Here is a 7,928-nt window from a genome sequence, read left to right on the forward strand (position 1 = left end):
AAAGTCCTAGTGGCCCAATCGTCAATAAGCCCAACATTGTTCGATGGACGCCACCATAACGAGGGAATCGGGACCAAGATGGGGGCCCAACTCATCTTCCCAGTCCTAACCTAATGGTATCATCTGAGATGCAAGTAGGGGTGACAGGCTCAACAGTTTGAGAATACACCCTTGTCAAGAATGAGCCCGAGCTCTGGCAAACGAACCAGGGTCCCGGTGAATGGACCGGGACGTTAGTAAATGAACCCGGACCAGGTGTCCGGATAGGGCAGGATTGATCTTCCCTAACGCTAACACATTCCCAAGAAACACAGAGTTTGGTCTCCTCAACTAACCTACAGAAAAGGTTGCATACGGAATGTACGCCGTTATTGGGAAACAATACTGCCACTACCTTGACAGATCCTGTCCCCAGGATCTCCTTAGAAGCCCACGCGGACCATTCTGAGGCTACGTACCGCTGTTAGCTATAAATCATGGTTATGCTCAAGCCGGCCCAATGGGCCCTGATTAATGTGTATTATTTCGCAAAATCCTTTGTAACATAGGCCCGGATTAGTCCGGCCCAAGCCAATTGAATTTAACTGCCTATAAATAGGACCAGTTGTGCATTGTAGAAGGGATCCCGAATTTTCTTGTAAGCAATTACTTTGCTCAAACTTGCAGTAAACTCTATTACTGATAACTCTCTAAGCTCTAATACAAATGACTCGTGGACTAATGCTCATTAACGCCCCAACCACGAAAAAATCTTACTAGCATACTTTAAACACTTGCTTTTTAGCTCTCTTATCTTTCATAATTCTAGTTTTCAATAAACTCGGTAAACAACTGGTTATACAGAGGACAGGGCAACGGGCCCTGGGGTGACTCATTAGTCTTATATCCTAGGGCATTGAGCCAATATGATTTATTGATCATGTGTTTGTGCGCTGAGCCCCAATATGATTCCATAATAATGTATTTTGGGCATTGGGCCCCTATATGATGCATTGATCATTTATCTAGGGCAATTGGCTCCATATGACACTGTAGTCATTTATATGAATGGTATGCATGCGTGAGTAGAGTTATTACTGCTAGGCATGCTTATTATGATTTGGAAATATGTTATTAACTGCTTATGAGCATGTTTAAGTTTTCTCGTTGAGCCTTGGCTCACGGGTGCTATATGGTGCAGGTAAGGGAAAAGAAAGCTAGACCATCCTTGAGTTGGAGAGCTTAGATGACGATGTGTGCATATGTGGCTGCTCGACCACCACGACCGAGGGTTTAAAGAGGAACTAGGGTCAAACCCTATTTTGCCGCTTAGGTCGGCAGGTTGTAACTCTTTTATTGCAATTAACCTTTTAAATGTATTTTAGGATCCCATATATACGTTTTAGTGAAACGTTTCTATCTTCCACCAAAAATGTTAACCCTAAACCGTTAATCACGTTTAGTTACACGATTATGGCCAAATGGCTCGTTTAGTGAGATTTACACTATTTAAAATACACAATGTAACGGTCCCTAAGTAGTAGGGTGTTACAGAATTATTCTTTGGTCTGTCTTCCTTTCAAATATCACTAACTCAAAATGTCTGAAAACTTCGTACGACATCTAAACCTATTCCCTTTATTATTTAATTATTCAATCTGACTTAATTTGTGAAAAACTAATTGACCTTTCTCTCCACAACCTCAAATTCATCCTTAATTATAACTTAAGACCCTTATTGGAATTTCCAACCAAAACCAATAGTTTTCACTTTTGATAATTACGCTTTCTATCATAAAACTCATAATTCTACTTTGGCCCCCAACACACAAGTTTTATTACACTTTGGCACCTAACACTTGAAGAAACTAATGTGTGTGGATTGCTTGATGGAACACATAATATAAGCATACATCATAACTCATGCATATCATAGTTCATATAATTAAACACATAATATCATACAATTTTCCATAATACCCTAACCCAAGCCAGATTACCAAAATACCCTTAAAATGCAAAGGTGGATATTACAAAATGTGTACCCAAATCAAAATCATCATAATAAATCAATTAAAATTTACCTTTGCTTTAGCAAAGTGAAAATCTCTATGGGTCTAGGTTGAATGTTGTCTTTTCATGAATTAGGTTATCAGATCAAGAGGCACTCCACTCGTTCTTGATCTAGACATTTTGGGGCTTAAGTAATTGGAGGTACTCCACTCGTTCTTGATCTAGACATCTTGGGGCTTAAGTGGATTTTACAAACTAGAGGTTGTCAAAAAGGGGCAAGGAGTTGGGATTGGTGGCTAAATATTGATCTGTAAGTTCTTTAAACCATGCTATTTATGTTTTATGGTAGATTAGGTTTTGATGATGAAAATGGTTAATGATTGTGTTAATTGGTAAATTTATGTTTATTAGATGGGTAGGATTGATTTTATTTGCTTTATAAGTGTTAGAAACATGTTATGCTACTTGAATTGGTGATCTGGGTCAAAACTTTACAATTTTGGGTTAGAAATTTAGGTTAAAATCTCTCTTGCAATTCCAGAATCCCCGATGAGCGCGACTGCGCCCAAGCTTCAATGCGACCACGTTACTTGCCTGGAATACGCAAACTATCTGTGGGCGTGACCGCGCCCAATCATTAACGCAACCGTGTCGATTGCTTAGAAACGAGAATTTTGGTTTTTGTTCACTTCGTTATTATGATTTGGTTCCTTTGGTTAGGGGTTTTGTGTAATAGGGTTTTAGGACTTTCTTAAGGGTATATTGAGTATGAATTTACCTTAGGAGGGGCATGGGTGTATTCTTAATATGGTTTTGGCTTGGCATGAATTTAAAGCTTTTGATGTTATATGTTATGACTAGGCTCACTTATGATACTTGAAAGGGACATGTTAGTGTGTGTGGACTGATGTTGCTATCGAGATAAGAAGAGTGGACACCTGCACACATGTTGTACGCTCGACGTACTTTCTTATGGTAGAATTTTTTGATCATGCTCTATGTACGATTACGTTGCATGTTTACGTTAAATATATATATGATGTGCTTGTTTGACATGTTTTCGTTATTAAATGTATGTCTACATTATTAAAATTGCATGCTTACGTTGTTTCGTGCTTAGTTGCACAACTGGCCATTTATTCTAGTCTACGTTCTTTTGAGTGGTATTTATGTGTTTATGATTATTTAATTTTTTTCGTTTTGATTATGATATTATTACTTTATGTTACATGGTTAAGATTATGGGGTTGTGTCCTACACAACTCTTCTTGCTGGGTTTTGGCTCACGGGTACTCTATGCTATAGGTAAAGGCAAAGAGATGGTTACATCATAATGAGTTGGAGAGCTTTGGTTGAGGGCGTACATGTCCAAGACTTTACGACTGTTAGGCGTCGGGCCTATCTAGAAATTGTTATGGTTTAGTTTTAAAGAGTTGCTTTGTTTAGTGTTTCTGAGTTTGGATTTACGATTTAATTTTCATGTTGGGTAAAAATGTTTATTTTTGTTTAATGTTAACTATGAGACTCCAAAGTTTCTTTTCTTTTAAAAACTGTTGTCATTTGCGTTTGATTTTTTTTAATGAGTGAATTATGAGTCTAACAATTTAAGGCTTGTTTTGAATTTCATTTTGAATTAATTTATTAAATGCGATAGTTAACGCCCCAAGAAATTGGGACATTACAAATGTTGGAGCTTGTCAGATTTGACAACTGGCACAGTGGTGAAGAATTGTTGCAGAGCGCTAGAGAACGACAGGGACGAATGGGGCAGCAAGGCGCTTGAGGTGCTTCGTATACGAAAACCGTCTCTGTCCGACTCCACTGCAAATATGCCACAAGAGAGAGAGAGAGAGAGAGATAGAGAGAGAGAGAGAGAGAGAGCAAGGGTGAGGATGAGAAAGACTGAAGGCCATGGAGTGATGAACAACAGAAAGAATGAAGGTGATGGAGTGATGAACCGAGAGAGGGAGGGAGGATGAGAGATTGTGTAGGGTGATTGTTAAGTGAGAATGATATAGGTTAGGGTATTAGGGTTAATTTGTAATTAGGTAGTACATGTATCATTTGTGTTTTTTATTTAAAAAAAATATATATGTATATTAGGGTAAAGGCATGCAACGTCTTCCCTTAGAAATGGTTAAAACTCCTACTTGATGTCTTTCAAGGGAAGACGTTAAAGCTTGTCACATATTATGTCCCTCGTGGTGAGACGTAATATATTTATGTCATGCTACGTGGGACGTAATAAGGACTTTTAATGTCTTACAGGGATGGACATAAAACTTTTTAATGTCATGCAACTTAGCTGCCATTTTTCTTATATATTGTAGTAATGCAACTTAGTACTCCCTAGGTCACGTTTGGAAAATAGAATTAGATTAAAAAAGATTGGATCATTTTTATATTGTAATTTTATTATCAAATTAGAGAGGATATTGAAAAAATTAATTCAACCTAAATAATCCTCCTAGTTTGGGATAATTTAATCCCATTGAAAATGTTGGGGTAATTTTATCTTGTCTAATCCCCTTCTCCATGGATTTTTATGGTAAAAAAAAATTGTTGTTTTGCATCTAACATATTTTCTTCTAATTTATATTAGTAAATGATCAACTCATTTATTTTTCAACACTATTTATCTTATATTTTTCAATTCAATCCAACTATCCAAATGTGACCCTATTATTTTAATTATTACCATTTTAATATTTTGTATATAATAAATCAATTCAAGATTGTACATTTTCACCAATTTTGATAAAAAAAAAAATTCATTTATAATCAAAATTACCATAATTTATGTTATTAAGGTTTTTTTTAAATTTAAATATATTTGTAAAATCCTATTTTGGCTAACATTTTTAATAAATATATTTTATTATATTTAATTAGTATTTTTCAAAATTATATATTGGGTAAGTAAGTGGATTGTATCTCATTTTGGTAAGAATCAATTCTTTATTAAGTGCATTTTATATATAGTCAAGTTCCCTTAATTATTTATGGCAACCTTGTCTATAATGAGTATGTGTATTAAATAATTATTCTCTATATATTTCCTTGATTTTATATGGTTTAAAATGAGGAAACTGAATGAAGCTTGTGCTAAAAGGAAGAAAATTTCAAAATGAACCTGGTTGGTTTTAAGTCCAGGTTCGTCCATTTCCTGATGCTACAGAATAGTTGTCTGTCACATCTGGAAATTTCTGCAGTAAATGAAATGAGAAGTTATTTTGAGTAACTTCCCAATTGGTCTGATTTGGATCATTAACGAGATTTTTCGGCTTATGGGTTTCTAAACTCTATAAATACTAGACCTAAGCAACATCCATTCTCATCTCTTCACCCTTCTAACATTTCATGCTTTGAAGAGATATTTTATATGTAAAGAGTAGTCTTTGTTCAATTATCTCTTTGTTTGTTTGTTTGTTTAGCTTTGTGTTGTTTATTCTTAAACATGTCATAAAGTTTGTGAATGTGACACACAATCTTTGGGAGAAGATTTCCATAAGACTCACTTCGGGAGGAAGCGAGCACTCAACAAGTTCAGAAGGGATTTCGTGTTCTTGGTGTTTATCAAAATCAGATTATTAAAATGGATTACTTCAAGGTTGCGACAAGGATTTAGAGGGAGTCTAAACTTGTATAACTCAATTTCTTATTGTATTCTTGAGACTTTACTAATTGATTTTATCTCTGAGCGTGGCTCTGTGGACTAGGTTTTCCGAACCATGTAAAATAACTTCTTGTGTCGCATTACTTTTAGTTTATTTACTTTCTGTTTATATATTCTAGTTCATCAGCAATCTGTCTTGATACATCAGATTGTCTGTTTGTTCAAACAATTATTTAACTATTTCACGTTAATTAAATTGTTTGTTCAATTCAGTTAGTAATCTTAAAAAACATAATTTCAATATTTATAACATAAAATAGTAGTAATTAAATAATAGGGTATTAAATATTAATATATATATATATACACATTGTTTCGTTATGATATCACGTATTATTATGTAAATAAGATGTTATTTTCTTCTAGAGCAAATTCCAAATTACTTTATGTTATCAATATGATATTCTTCAATATACGAAGTTGAATCTAGAATCTTATGCTACGTTTGGTAAAGGGGAAATGTGAGCCTGAAGAAAATTCTAGAGACAGAGTAATAAAAATGGATATTTGGTACTAAATAAAAGAAAGTGAAGACGAAAATGGAATGGAAAAAATTGATTAGGTCCTACCAAAATATTTTTCTCTCCAAAAGTAAGTGGAATTCTTTTTTTCAAATTAATGAGAAGATTAAATTACTAATATATTCTTACTCATTTAATTTTAAAATAGAGTAAGCAATATGGGCAGCGTGATACCTTCCAATTAATCAGTAGCCTGTAAAAGCTAGCAATACTTCAAGTGAGATGTCAAATATTATTGTTTAAAATAACAATGAAGGGTATGAAAGTAATTATAAAATAATTTTTAAAAAAATCATCTTTCTATACCAAACAACTATAGCGGCAACAAACTTTCTTTTCCATCTCAGAAAATTTCTTTATCTCTTTTTTTTTTCCATCTATCCTAATTTCTTCATTTCTACCAAACATAGTGTTAGAAAATATTCATATAAGAACAAAATTATATATATAGTATTCTATTGTTTAATTAATACTATTTTTTCATATAAAAAATTATAAAAATATTTTAAATCTAAATTGTATTGTCATAATAACAAATATTTTTACCATTAGTGGAAAAGTATAATTTTAAATTGAATTATAGATCATATACAAAGTATTTTTTTTGTTTTATAAATATGTTTCAGTTCTAGAAAGAATTTAGTTAATTCAATTTTGGAGATTTTGATTATAATTGATTTTTTTTTTACTGAACTAAGTAAAAAAAAATACAATAATATTATATATAAGGTATTGTTTAACCCTAATTTGGACATGGTGACGTGGCATTGAAAGAAGACACGTAGCAATAAACGACATAAAAATCTAAGAGTTGATCGAAATGAGATAGCTGCTCGAGGAAACCATATCATAGCATGGAGTCATAATCTGCTTGGTTCAAGTATCCTGCTCGAGAAGAAGCAAGTAGGTACTATCATTTGAAGCTGCTTGAAGATAGACCCTGTTCGATATACAAGACATTTTCACCCAAAGATCCGGATTTCACGAGATATTGTGAAATGTTCCAATATATTTATGTAATTGACATTTGAATGTATTTTTTTTCAGTATTATCTGAATTTGTAATTAGTTGTAACAATCTCACACTACATGTGTAGAGCCTAGATTAATTTGTAAGGGCCCAAGCTCATTAAGAGACTATAAATAGAGATATCTCTCAATCATTATCTCTAAGCTGAATTTGTGTGCACTTTACATACAAAACCCTATTGCATTGTATTTTTTCTCTCAAGCTTAAGAAACTCAGTTGAACCTTGTTTCTTCTTGATCTTGAGTGTGAGACTTCCTTGATTAATAAGAGTGCAAGTGGATGTAGGTTATTACCAACCTTTTACGGCCGAACCACTATAAAATCTGTATCGTTTACTTGATTCAGTTTGTCTAATTAAAATCATTTCTTATAAATTGACTCAGTGTTGTTGACCTAAACATTGGTTAACATTTTTGTGCTTTCATTAAGAGTTGAAATCCAAGATCATCCTATATTAGATCCATCTGAAGCAATGGCTATCACTGCTAGAAGCCAAAGTCAAGAACCACAAGGGGGAACCCTACCACTAGACGCCATGACTACCCTTCGAGCAGTCAGATTCACCCCCTATACCCTGGTCAATAAGTTCCTACACCTAGAGACCTGCCTTCACGAGCAACATACGAGCATGATGAACCCCACATGGACTTAGGGGAAGATCTTAACCCCGACATTAAATAATTGAAGAAAGTCATGGGACAAATTCAGG

The sequence above is a fragment of the Humulus lupulus genome, chromosome 1 (genome assembly GCF_963169125.1).
Source record: "Humulus lupulus chromosome 1, drHumLupu1.1, whole genome shotgun sequence".
NCBI lineage: Eukaryota > Viridiplantae > Streptophyta > Magnoliopsida > Rosales > Cannabaceae > Humulus > Humulus lupulus.